Source organism: Ailuropoda melanoleuca, chromosome 16 (assembly GCF_002007445.2).
Source record: "Ailuropoda melanoleuca isolate Jingjing chromosome 16, ASM200744v2, whole genome shotgun sequence".
NCBI lineage: Eukaryota > Metazoa > Chordata > Mammalia > Carnivora > Ursidae > Ailuropoda > Ailuropoda melanoleuca.
Genome location: NC_048233.1, coordinates 69,554,419 through 69,566,448, shown reverse-complemented (window position 1 = coordinate 69,566,448; position 12,030 = coordinate 69,554,419). Strand labels below are relative to the sequence as shown.

At 41.4% G+C, this 12,030-nt stretch overlaps 1 protein-coding gene across 5 annotated transcripts in view; it reads left to right on the top strand.

The window, feature by feature from the left end:
- Positions 1–237: 237 nt before the first annotated feature.
- LRRC4C (leucine rich repeat containing 4C) overlaps positions 238–12,030 on the top strand; it is a 156,861-nt gene continuing 145,068 nt past the window's right edge. For all 5 annotated transcript variants that reach the window (XM_002925196.4, XM_019805902.2, XM_011232270.3 and 2 more), the window contains exon 1: positions 238–1,986. The gene's annotated coding sequence lies outside the window, so the exon portion shown is untranslated. The remainder of the gene's footprint in view (positions 1,987–12,030) is intronic.

Below are 12,030 nucleotides of genomic sequence, written 5' to 3'. Positions count from 1 at the left end.
ATCAGTGCTAAGATGATGGGAGGTAATTGGGTAATTGTATTTTACTGATCACAAGCAGAGAAAGGGAAAGGAAAAGGGGAAAGAAAGAGGGGTAGAGGACGGAAGGGGACTGCAGTCCGAGAGGAGATTTTGGGAGCTAGGACCCAAAACGTCAGGACGTGGCATTGGCTGAGAGAAAGCCTAGAGCGGCCAGAGCTGCCGCGGGCACAAGNGGGAGGGGGCAGGGGGGGCTGGGAGAGGAGCGGGCGGGAGAAGAAGAGAGTTCAAGCCGAAGTGGATGGAAGGGGACCGGGGTTTCTGCCGCGCAGGGAGCCGCGAGCCAGGGCGATGGCGCTAAGGACGGCGCGGAGCAGCTGCGCTCCCAAGAACGCGTCTCCTCGCGGAGGACCAGCCGTTGTCGAGAAGGTCTGCGCGAAGAGAGACCAACTTGTGGCTCCAAAATGCACCCGACGCAGCTGGAAATGAGATCAAAGCTGCAGTTTCATTCGAGAAGGATGAGAGGAGCCAGCGATTAGGGATTTTTTTTTTTAATTTTTAATCTCCTTCGTTCCATTTTCTATTTTCCTTTTTTCTTTCCTTATTATTATGATTTTTAAATTTGTCTTAACACCCCGTGGGTCCCCTCGCTTCGCCTTCCCCATTTGAAATAAAAGCCCAGTTTGAACTTCTTTCGCCGCGGCGCCCCGGATGCGCTGCCCGCTGATGGAGGATAAGGGGACCCCGGGGCTGGCAGGGGCCACCGGCGAGGGAACGCGTCACGCGTCTCCCCCGTGATCCCGGCCCTGATCGCGGAGTTCTGCAACACCTGGAGGATCTGGACCGGGTGCCGGGGGTGGGGGCGGGGACAGAGGAAACGAAAGCCACCCCGAGCCTTAAAAAAAAGAAGAAAAAAAAAGTCGAGGGGGGGAGGAATGGGTTTCTTCTTGACAGCTGACGGAGCCTTGAAATTTTCCTCCACTACCTCCGCCCCCGCCCCCGCCCCCGCCCCCCGCACTCCATTTAACGTGAGATTATGAAATTGCAGAGGCGGTGGAGGGAAGGAGACAGGATATAACAGGGAGTTTGGAGGGAGAGGGGAAGGTGGCTGGCCGGGTGGCTGAAATCAAAAATCCAATTGCGCACTGGGTTGTGATGAGAAATCTAATCAGATCTTTGGAGAAGGGGCCGGCCGGAAGGCTGGCGTATGGGGCGAGTTGACCCCCAAATTCTTCGAAGGGGGAGCTGGGGGTGAGGAATCAACGATGTAAACGGAGACTTTTTTGGTGGCGGTGGCGGTTGGGTGTCTTGCAAAAATGAAGGATGCGGGACGCAGCTCTCTCTTGGAACCTAACGCAGTGGATAAACTGATTGTGCAAGAGAAAAGGAAGAAGGAAGCTTTTTCTTGTGAGACCTGGATCTTAACACAAATGTGTATGTGTGCACACAGGGAGCCTTGAAAAATGAAATAAACCTGTGTCAGACCCACGGGGCTTGGTGTGTTCTGACATAAATAAATAATAATAAAACAGCTGCCCCCTCTCCCCAAAAGGATGATTGGAAATGGAGAACGGAGGATCCACAAAGAAAAAGTATGTTCGTTTTTCTCTGTAAGGGAGAAAGTAAAACAAGGAGATATTTTTGGAATTGAAAGTTTGGGGCTTTTTTTTTAGGAAAGTAAAGACCTGCTATGGTGGTGTTTTCTTTTCTTTTTGAATTTCCCACAAGAGGAGAGGGAATTAATAATACATCTGCAAAGAAATTTCGGAGAAGAAAAGTTGACCGCGGCAGAATGAGGCATTGATTGGGGGAGAGAAACCAGCAGAGAGCACAGTTGGATTTGTGCCTATGTTGACTAAAATTGATGGATAATTGCAGTTGGATTTTTCTTCATCAACCTCCCCCCCACCTTTTTTTTTTTTTCTTTTTGGTGTCAAGATCATGCGTTTTCGCTTGTTCTTAACCACCTGGATTTCCATCTGGATGTTGCTGTGATCTGTCTGAAATACAGTGAGTGATCCCTATTTTCCTATTTTATTGCTGAAGAAAATGCCCTTTAATTTAGCATTCCTTGTTCCTTGATCCCCTCATCCCCTTCAGTGGGATTCTTAAAGACCTGGCTATTGGGGGTCAGAAAATTGGGAGAGGGTGGCCCAGGCATCTGTTCCATCAGGTTGTGCTCACCAGTAAGCCGGTTTGCTAGAATGATGCAGGTTGTCTGCGTCCTGGGCAAACGCCTTTGCAAATGTTCACCAGGAAAAAAAAAAAAAATCTCCCCAAGAAAGCCGCTGCAGTGTGGGGTGCCTGTGCTGTGTGATTGACACTCTCAAATGTGTTTAAGTTGCATGGCAGCCCTGGAGTTAGAGGCACAAATGTTTAGCCATTGGAAATCGAAGGGACCCAATTTAATTTCATTATCCAACCTGACATTGCAGATCAACAGAATGTATTAACACAAAAATATGATAATAAACCAAGCAGATGAAGGATGGCTTCTGGGGGGTAGGTGGGTGGAGGGAGGGAGAGTGGGCATGGGGGAGGAAGTGGTGGAGAGAGGTGGCTGCACTTTCCCCCTCTCTCTTGCATACACATGCTCAAATGTGGTCTTCAGATTACCTTGGTTCTCCCCAGTGCTAAGAATGGGAAGGAGGACCCACTTCTTTTCAACCCCACCCCCTTCAAACTAACCACTTCTTAGGATAACAGAAAGGCTGTCCAGAGATTGAAGGTGGCTTGGGCAGTTGTCTTGGGTTTTGCCAGAAACCCTCCCAACATCCCCAAGACAGGGCTCTTGAGAAAAAGGCAGAAATGTAGTGTCCTGGGGTAACTTAGATAAGGAGCTAAAGAAAAGGTCTGTGTGTTGAGCACCAGTGCTTCTCCTGTGCCAGCTTTGTCTTGGGAGAGAGAGGCCAATAAAGAAAAATAAGGGAAGGTTGAAAATGCTTAGAGAGCCTGGAGGGCCTGTAGGCTCACCCCTCTTTCCATCTCCTTCCTCCCCCATATCTTCCAGGGTCATGGAGCTGGCTTTTTTTTTTTTTTTTTTTTTTTTTTTATAACAGAACTATTCCTCTTCATCCTTCTATATTCCTCTCTGGGGCCTTCTATCAGAATCAGAGACTCATATAACTTTAGAGCCAGAAGACTCCTCAGAGATCTCATGCCAATAAAAGAAGGAAACTGAGGCTTAGAGAAGCTATAACTCTGCTTCATGGCCAAACCCTGGGAGACAGGTAACTCACATAAGCCTTTAAATAGCAGAAAAAAGTCAGTTTGGGATCCAAGCTGGACAAGAATCAACCCTACATAGCATGGCTTCCTCTGTCCCCACAACTACCATTTTTATCCGGAAGGGTCAAGGAAGGAACCTGTCCTGTAAGCTTGACATAAACTCTGGCCACTCTGAACCTCAAGAGTGGCCCATCTCCAATATCCATATCCTTTCTTAAGACTTTTTTTTTTTTTTAACTAGCAGAGCTTAGATAACCCTAGTTTTAATACTACTTAAAAAAAAATTTAAAAAAAAAGATCCCCAACTCTGATGTATCCCAAAGGAGATAAGAGGCTGAAATCTCCTGGGCCCCTCCTTGGTGTTGGGCACATTTAATCTGGTGAGTGGTGGTCCCTGGAGAGTCATTAAGAACCCTGGAGTTAGATTTATATTAGAGAGGTGATAATAGAAACCAGAAACACCCTTGCTAAAAGCCTCTGAGTCTGTTCTTACACTCACATCATCTATTCTTATCCTTTTCATTACTCCTTAACTAAACTAGCCTACAGCTGAGCACTTCTTTAATTTATTTTTCTGGGCACATGTTTCCTGTTGGGACACAGATCAGCCAATACATTTATCAACCTGTGAAAATAATCGTGCAGCATTTTTTTTTCTTCCCTGAGCTCCTTGTAGGCTTCCGCACGTCTTAGAATTCCTTGCAGGTTGGTTGGTTGTTTGCTTTTTTATTTTGTTTTTTACGTGACCACATTTAAGTCACTGCTTGCGATCATAGATTGATTCAAGTTATCCCAAGTTCCTGTTACGTTGCAACTTAGCACAACTGACAAAAGAGGGGGGGAAGTACTTTGTTTTTACTGCTCAACTCTGGACATCACCTGGGAACCCCCCCCCCCAGCCTTGCAGTCAGCCTGGCTTCTGCTAATCAGTGGAGGTCTGTCTCCCTTTCTTGTTCTTTTCTTTCTTTCTTTCTTTCTTTCTTTCTTTCTTTCTTTCTTTCTTTCTCTCTCTCTCTCTCTCTCTCTCTCTCTCTCTCTTTCTTTCTTTCTTTCTTTCTTTCTTTTTTTGTGTGTGGGGGGGTTCTTTTTGAATTCAAAACGTCTTCACTGCTACTCCAGTTAGACCTCAAAGTACATTCCTCTCCTAAACATTGTCAGCTCCTCTCGGTACCCTCCACACTCGCACACATGCAAACTTTTCTGAGAAAGAGAGGGAAGAAGGCAAGGGGATAGGGGTGGAGGATGGAGAGAGAGGGAGAGAGAGAAAGAAGGTAGAGATATGTTTAAAGTTGTGGGCTGAAATGTGTCCTCCCACTCATCTCCACTTAAACATGTTCTTCGGCTCTAGAGAGGATGGAGCATCTAAGGATGGCATCATTTTTCTTGCTGGTGAATCACTTCCCCAGCACTACGGTTAGGGACGCATTGCCCAGCTTGGGGTTTAGCTCCTTTTGTTTGGCATTTGGCATTGGCCTGGTTTTTAAGCAACTTGCTCATGGATTGATGAAATAAGTTTGACCATGCAAGACCAGGAAAGTTACCTAATTTCAGCTTATTTCAGGACCAAGGTTGGTGCCCATTGAGTGACATTTGTGAGTAGATAGTTGTATACTTGGATTCTGCTGAGGGCCGTAGGCCCAGAAAGCTGCTGGGTTTTCCAAGTTTTGAAGTTACTTTTTCAAATATCTTCCCACTCTCATTTAATCACTGCGCCCTTTGGGCAATAATTTTAATTTCTCCGACCCTCAATTTTCTCATCTGCATAATGGGAATGATAATGTCAACACATTAGAATGGTTTTGTGAATTAAAAAGTAATATTAATGCAAAGCCCCAGGCATAATAGGCCCTCTAAGGAGGGCTGTTTGTTATGGTTGTTCTTGGATTAATTTGGATTAACTTCCTGGGAAATAATACAGGCTGGCTGAGCACTTTACCAGTTCTAGTGGCTACACTCGAAAACTAGGGAATGTGTACCTGACCTCACAGGAGTTGCCAGATTCTTCTTTTGACATCTTATCAGGACAGATTGGCTGCAATATATCATTTTAGATGTGAAATACTGCTTCCAGCCAGAAGCTGAAAAATCAAGATTTTCTCCTTAAAGTATAGAAACATAAATCTCAGCAAAAATAGCACTTGAGAGAGATTTTAGGGGAAAATAATGCTGTTGTGTGTACTTTTGGTCAAACAGTTGCATATGATAGCTCTTATATATTCAATGTATAATTTTAGCCGTATATTACAGTGTCTGGCTCTGGAATGCTCCAAAGAGAAGCAGATTTCTAGGCAATTATATAATTCAAAGCAGATAGTGTAAAATTCCATTACTAATTTTAAGGACCCCAAGTCCACAATTTGGATGCATAATCTTCCTAGATATAAGGAATCCTATGTTTGTTAAACCTCTTTTGTGATAGGATAAAGGCCTGATAGAGTGTATGAAATCAAGATTTCAGGTAGACATAATTGTCTTATCGTTTGCATGTGCTAGTCTCCCAACACCAACTTGCCAGGTTGGTTTTCTGAGGCAGCCAGTTATGGTCATTGCACATAACTTCATTGTCTACAACAGCAGCCCTGTGTTCTGTCCGCTTCCTCAATATGTTTCCGGAGACCTGTTCTCCCTTGGAGGGAAAAAGAGTCCTACTGTTTTAATTATTGTTATTCTTGATATCACATCTGTGGATGATAACAAGACAGGCTGAGGAATTGCCCATTGGAATTTTACAGTGTGGCTTTTCAATTAGGAAAACAATTTGAAATCTATGTTTATTTTGGAAAAGCATTCTAAAGCTAATCATTTTCACTGATCTTAAGAAGAGATGGAAATCATCTATGGAAGTTCTTACCATTTCATGAATTTTACTTTTTTGTGTGCTCCTTAAAGGTGACTGAGAAATTTGGTAAACTTGGACCCTGGCCCCATAAGTGAACATGGATATTCAGTTTTTCACTGGGTCATGTGTGTTACATGCACCATTTCTCTCTGAGTCTGTTTGCTCATCTGTAAAACAGGGGTAATAACACCCAGATAGAACTGACTACCATGAGGAGGAAATCAGATTGCATATGATGTGCACAGTAGGCGTTCTTACATGCACATTTAAATTGAGCATCTATGATTTTAGTGTGAGTGATGCATAATTTGCAAGTAAAAAATAACTGATATGGTCTGGTTTAGGGAAGCAGTTTATCTAAGTTCATGTTGGTGTAGATTTTAAAAAGGAGAAATGCATTAATAAGGTTGGAGTAACACAAATAAGTACAATAATTTTTGGTAAGATCCTGTACTTTTTTTTTTTTTTAATCACCAGGTGCTCATCATGACAAGGGCCCTTCTAAATCCCCATCACCTATTTCACCCATCCCCCCTCCCCAACCCCCCTCTGGTAACCATCAGTTTGTTCTCTTATAGTTAAGAGTTTGTTTCTTGGTTCCCCTCTCTCTCCCTCTCTCCCCCCCTCCCCCTCCCTGTTTTTGCTCATTTGTTATGTTTTGGTAAGATCCTACACTTTTAAAACATATTTGAATGTGCTTTAGTGAATGCTATTCCCTCAGGGAATATTGAAACATGCTTTGTGAATTGTGGAAAATATCCTCTGTGTCCATGTAAACTTTCTTTAGATTACTGTATAATACAGATATAAAAAATTAATGATTTATAAATGGTGTCTTGGAAGATTCTCCAAGGGGATCGGGAATCTCTTCCATCTTACTTTTCTTCAAAATGATTTCTCTGGAGAAATGTAAATTTGACAGTTGAAACTTGGTTGGGCAGATTTTATGGCTGAGGCAGTGTGCTTGTAACACTCTCTGATGGCAAGGATTTTATTTGTTCTTTGGCATGTTCTCAGCACCTCAGAAGAGTGTCTGATAAATAGTGTGCATGCAGTAAATATTCTTTGAATGACTAATTGAATTTAGTTTGAGACATCCCCTCCAAAAAACTCAAATGCTTGTGTATCTGCATGTTTGCACCTGCATGCAGGAACACACATACATGCAAGAAACGTGGCTTTCAGGAATCTGTAGAAGTTCAGTGAAAAATACCAGTGGGTGTAGTGTGTGTGTGTGTGTGTGTGTGTGTAGTCATATTTGTATACACACACACACACACACACAAATATTAAGCACCTATTGAATGTCTTCCTTATGTTGCAAAAGCTGAGGTCTGAAAGTTAGGTGATACACTGTATTTTTCCTACTCTTGATATTACCAATACCAAACTGTAACAATTTGTATAAGTCATTTTACCTCTCTTTGGTCAAGCTTATAGTTTCCTCTATTAAATAAAGGTAAAAACTAAGATGCCTTCAATCTAAGATTTTAGGATTCTGAATTCGTAATTGACCACCTAGGGATTCAGGATTCCTAGGAACTGAAAATATTAATCCCTGATCTCAGGATACTAGTTGTTAAAATGTGAAATATAGTGTTCTGGGAGGAGAGCAGAATCGCTGTTACTGTGGCAGGTAGGGTAAAAAGGGGAAGGAAATCTCCAGTGTTTGTAGGGGAAATATAAAGTGATTTGAAATAGACAAACATTGCATTCCACCTTTGTTTCACACCTGTTAGCTGGTGGATCCTAAGTAGCAATTAACCTAGCAATATCTCCGTTTCCTCAACTATAAAAATGGAAACAATTTTTTATGCAGCTATTTTGGGATCACTGAGTTGTCTACATGTTTGGCACATCATCAGTATACAATAAATGTTAGCTCACTTTCTTTTCATTAAAATCCTTGGTTTTTTTCGCAGAAATGAAAACATTTAACTGAAAGTTTTGTGAGTGTTCTGCTTTATATTTATACTGAGTATGTAAATGAATTTTTTGCCAACTTTACTATCAAAGTTGGTAATATTATTTTTGATAATGTTTTCCAGTGTCAATCATATTTATAATGAAGTCTAAAATGATGAAAAACTTGTGTAAGATTAATTAACTTATTTCAACTTTGGCATAAACTGATGGCAGATTTCTATGCTTATGGAAGCTTTTAACACTTATGGAAGTTGTGAGTATAATTTCTTAATAGCAACAGTAACTACCGTTTATTTATTGAGCATTGGCTATGCATCAGGCACTATGTCGAAATTATGTATTTTTCTGCTCTTCACCTAGGGAACTGAAACACAAAGAGCCTAAATAATTTGCCCAAGATCATATAGCAACTAACCAGTGGAGCTGGAAGTGTATGCTAATTTTCTTCTGACTTTAGAGCCTGAGATGAGAATCAGTAAATTCAGACTTGCTCACTTGGTAACAAATAAACACACTAGCTCACCGTCATCTAGCCTAGTACTCAGTTTCTGAATATTTTAATTGAGATTGAGATGGCTACAGTCTCCTCTTTCCCTATTTCTTGGAACAAAGGTTATACCAAGATGCTTAGGTCACATATACATTGCATATCTTTGTCAGTCTTCAGCTATATCCAAGTGTGACCCGAAGTGAAAAACGGGCAACTGAGAAGCACTTAGGAAAAATTGTGCTAACTCACTCAACATACTAGCAGAAAAGCTTTACAAAATGCTGTGAGATCATCTGGAAATTCAAAGTTGTATGAGAAATAAGGTCAACGCTAATATTGTTTGGTGTTTAGTTACAGTATCCTACGAGAACCGTCGGTGCTCCTAATGGTGGGCACTGAATGCCTGATCTCGGCTCTCATCACCAGTAACCTGTCCGCAGCACTGGACACCAGCACCGCCTCTAGCTCTCTGAAAACTTCCAGAGGATTGAGGTGCTGCTTACTGTTCCTCCCTTTATTAATTTCACTCATCCTCCTCCAGTCCTCCTGTTCTCTCCTTAAATGTTGAGGGCTTCCCCCTTTGAATTTACTCTATGTTCTATCTGTCTGCATTCTTAAAACACGTCAGCTGGGCTTATTTTGAGAGATGACACTGAAATCCTTGGCCTCAACCGCCTTGTGGGTTCCTTAATCTCCATTGCCAGCAAGTTCCTACTCACTTATCTGGTCTCCTGTAGACCTTACAAACTTAATAGGCCAACTATAACTGATTATTTGCCCTCCAGAAGTCTATATATTTTCAGTTTCAAATGATATCAATCTCTCTTTCACTTCCCTCATATCCAGTGACTCATCAAATCACTCGTCAATCTCTTCTCCGTCTTAAACTCAGCTCTCTTGTCCCTCAGTCCAGATGCCACTGTTTCTCTCCTAGATGTCTTCCGATGACGCCAACTTTTCTCCAGTGTAGTCCATTATTCATTCATGCTTTAAAAGGATTATCCTAAGAAATCAAGCTGAACATCCCTTCTAGAATCTATAAATACATTTATAGAATAAAATCAAAATTCTACTCTTGATAATACGGTCTGGCCAGCCTATTCATGCCTCTCTTGTCCGCCTGCCATACTGAATATTTTATTCCTCTGGAGATACTCTAGGCTAGTTTTGGCTCAAACTCTGTGAGACCTAATCCATGTTTCTAGGATATATTCACAGTTCAAATCTCACAGCCAGTTACCTCCTCTGGAAAAACCTTTCCCAGCTTCCCTAGACCCGCTGAGTCCCCCTCTCCTCTTTACATCTGCATTTTGGTCATAGATCTGTAATAGTTTGTTTTTTTTTTTTTTTAGATTTTATTTATGTATTTATTTGAAGGAGAGAAAGAGAGAGAGCATGAGTGAGGTGAGAGGCAGAGGGAGAAGCAGACTCCCTGCTGAGCAGGGGGCCCGATGTGGTTGTGGGGCCCCATCCGAGGACTCTGGCATCATGATCCACCTGAACCTCCCAGGTGCCCCAGCAGCTTTTATCACTGATATAAAAACTGTTTGCTTGGCTAAAACCCACAAGATGGTGCCTTTTTTTTAAGGATATGGACCTCATCATAACTCATCATATCCCATATCTAACATATCTCACAGGAGTTCTCAAGCAGTTTGGTAGTGCCAATAAATGAGTGGACTGGTCTAACACGTCCTTAGGGTGAAGAGTTTCCTCCAGTTTAGTTGATGGTGTAAGGCCATTGTTTTTCCAATATTTCCACCATTAGGATACCTTTTATTTTATTTTTTCCTTTTTAGGGACCCGGTGTTTCAGATCTACTTCGATTAATGAATACATTGCAACTTGTTTCTCCATTCTTCCTAATTGGAACATAGACTTGTCAATCACCGCTCTCAAAACAACCCAGATAAATATTGTTGCCATGACCTGATATAAACTGAGCCAAAAGAAAAGGAGTTTTAATTACTGTAGTCAATTATATGAGTACAGGCATGATTTGAATCAGATTTTTAAAATATTGGTAAGTGCTGTTTTTGAGGATACCAGTTTTGAAAGTCGTTCTATAAATATATTTTAGCATGAATTTTAGACTCTAATTTATAGCTGCTCATCGTAGGCTCACTGCAGGTTTTGCAGTGCAGACTCCTGGATGGCATTGTTCACAAAGAATATTATTTACAAAAAGGAAGGTGTTCCTTGAAGTTAGACCCCACACAAGCTAACAGAATTCCATGAAGTGGGCCTTTTTACTCATGAATGACTACTGGAAAGAGACTATGCCTTTTAATTTTGGATATTGCCCAAACATGGACTCATGCAGTGGAAGAATAAAAAAGATGGTCTCTTTAGTAATAAATGCCTGGATTAAAAAATTTGGTGAGCTGTAGCCTTTTTTTTAAAGATTTTATTTATTTGACAAGGAAAGAGAGAGTACAAGGAGGGGGAGCAGCAGGCAGAGGGAGAAGCAGGCTCCCCGCTGAGCAGGGAGCCTGATGTGGGACTTGATCCCAGGATCCTGGGATCATGACCTGAGCCAAAGGCAGATGCTTAACTAACTGAGCCGCCCAGGCACCCCTATAGTCACTTTTTACAACATGTGAGCAGCTGATTTTATGGAGCTTGGTTCATTTCAGGAGATGTTCTGGCATCATGCTTTAAGACAGTGCCTCCTTTCTCTCCTAAGAAACAGCAGAAGACAGTGGACTAGATTTTTTTTTTAAGTGTTAAATGGTAAGACACTAATTATGGTTTTATTTTATTCTTCAATCTTTGACTATAAATAAATGGCTTGAATATGTTGAATTAGAACATTTCCATTACCTTTAGTCTATTTTTTTTATCTTTTCTTCTAGTCTTAGATCCCCACCCCACCCCCCGAGTTTAGAGATTACTATTGTTAATCTCTAATAATAGTAAATAAGAGAGCATTAATTGTAGTGTTTCTCAGTGCTTTTTAAATCTACCTGTCCCTTTGAATCTTCTCAACGGTTTGGTCCCAGAATTTCCAAAGCAATATTCTCTGTTAACTACACCCTTTGTGATAAAGCATCAGGATCTGGTGTATGTGGTGGGGATGGAGGGAGGAGTGGTGTGTAAGGAAAGGTTTCTTTAGAAGAGAAAGTTCTATATTTGGCCTCTGGCTCTTGCCAAATCATAAACTGCTGAGACAACAGTTTTCTTGGAGGGGTCCATTTGTTTGTTTTATTCAATCAATTTTGTCCAAGTCACTGTCTGGAATGTGGGAGAATTTAGCCATTCAATTATATTTTCTTATTTGTTGCTATGGTGGGTATATGGGGTGGGGATGGGTTTCACAGATTAAAAAACAGTAAGGTCTCTTTCTTATGACTAATACTGTCCTCTAATTATTAAAAATCATCTGTTATTTTGATGTGGTCCTGCCTTAGAACAAATTGATTGATTTGTGATGTTTTAATACATATCCTGTTGTTGATACAACTGATCCTTTCATAGGGTTTTTTGAGTCTAAGAAATATAGTAGTATTCTCAGGACAATAGAAAATTTTCTTGAGCCAATGACTTGATGGTGAGAACTTCAGTAACTAAG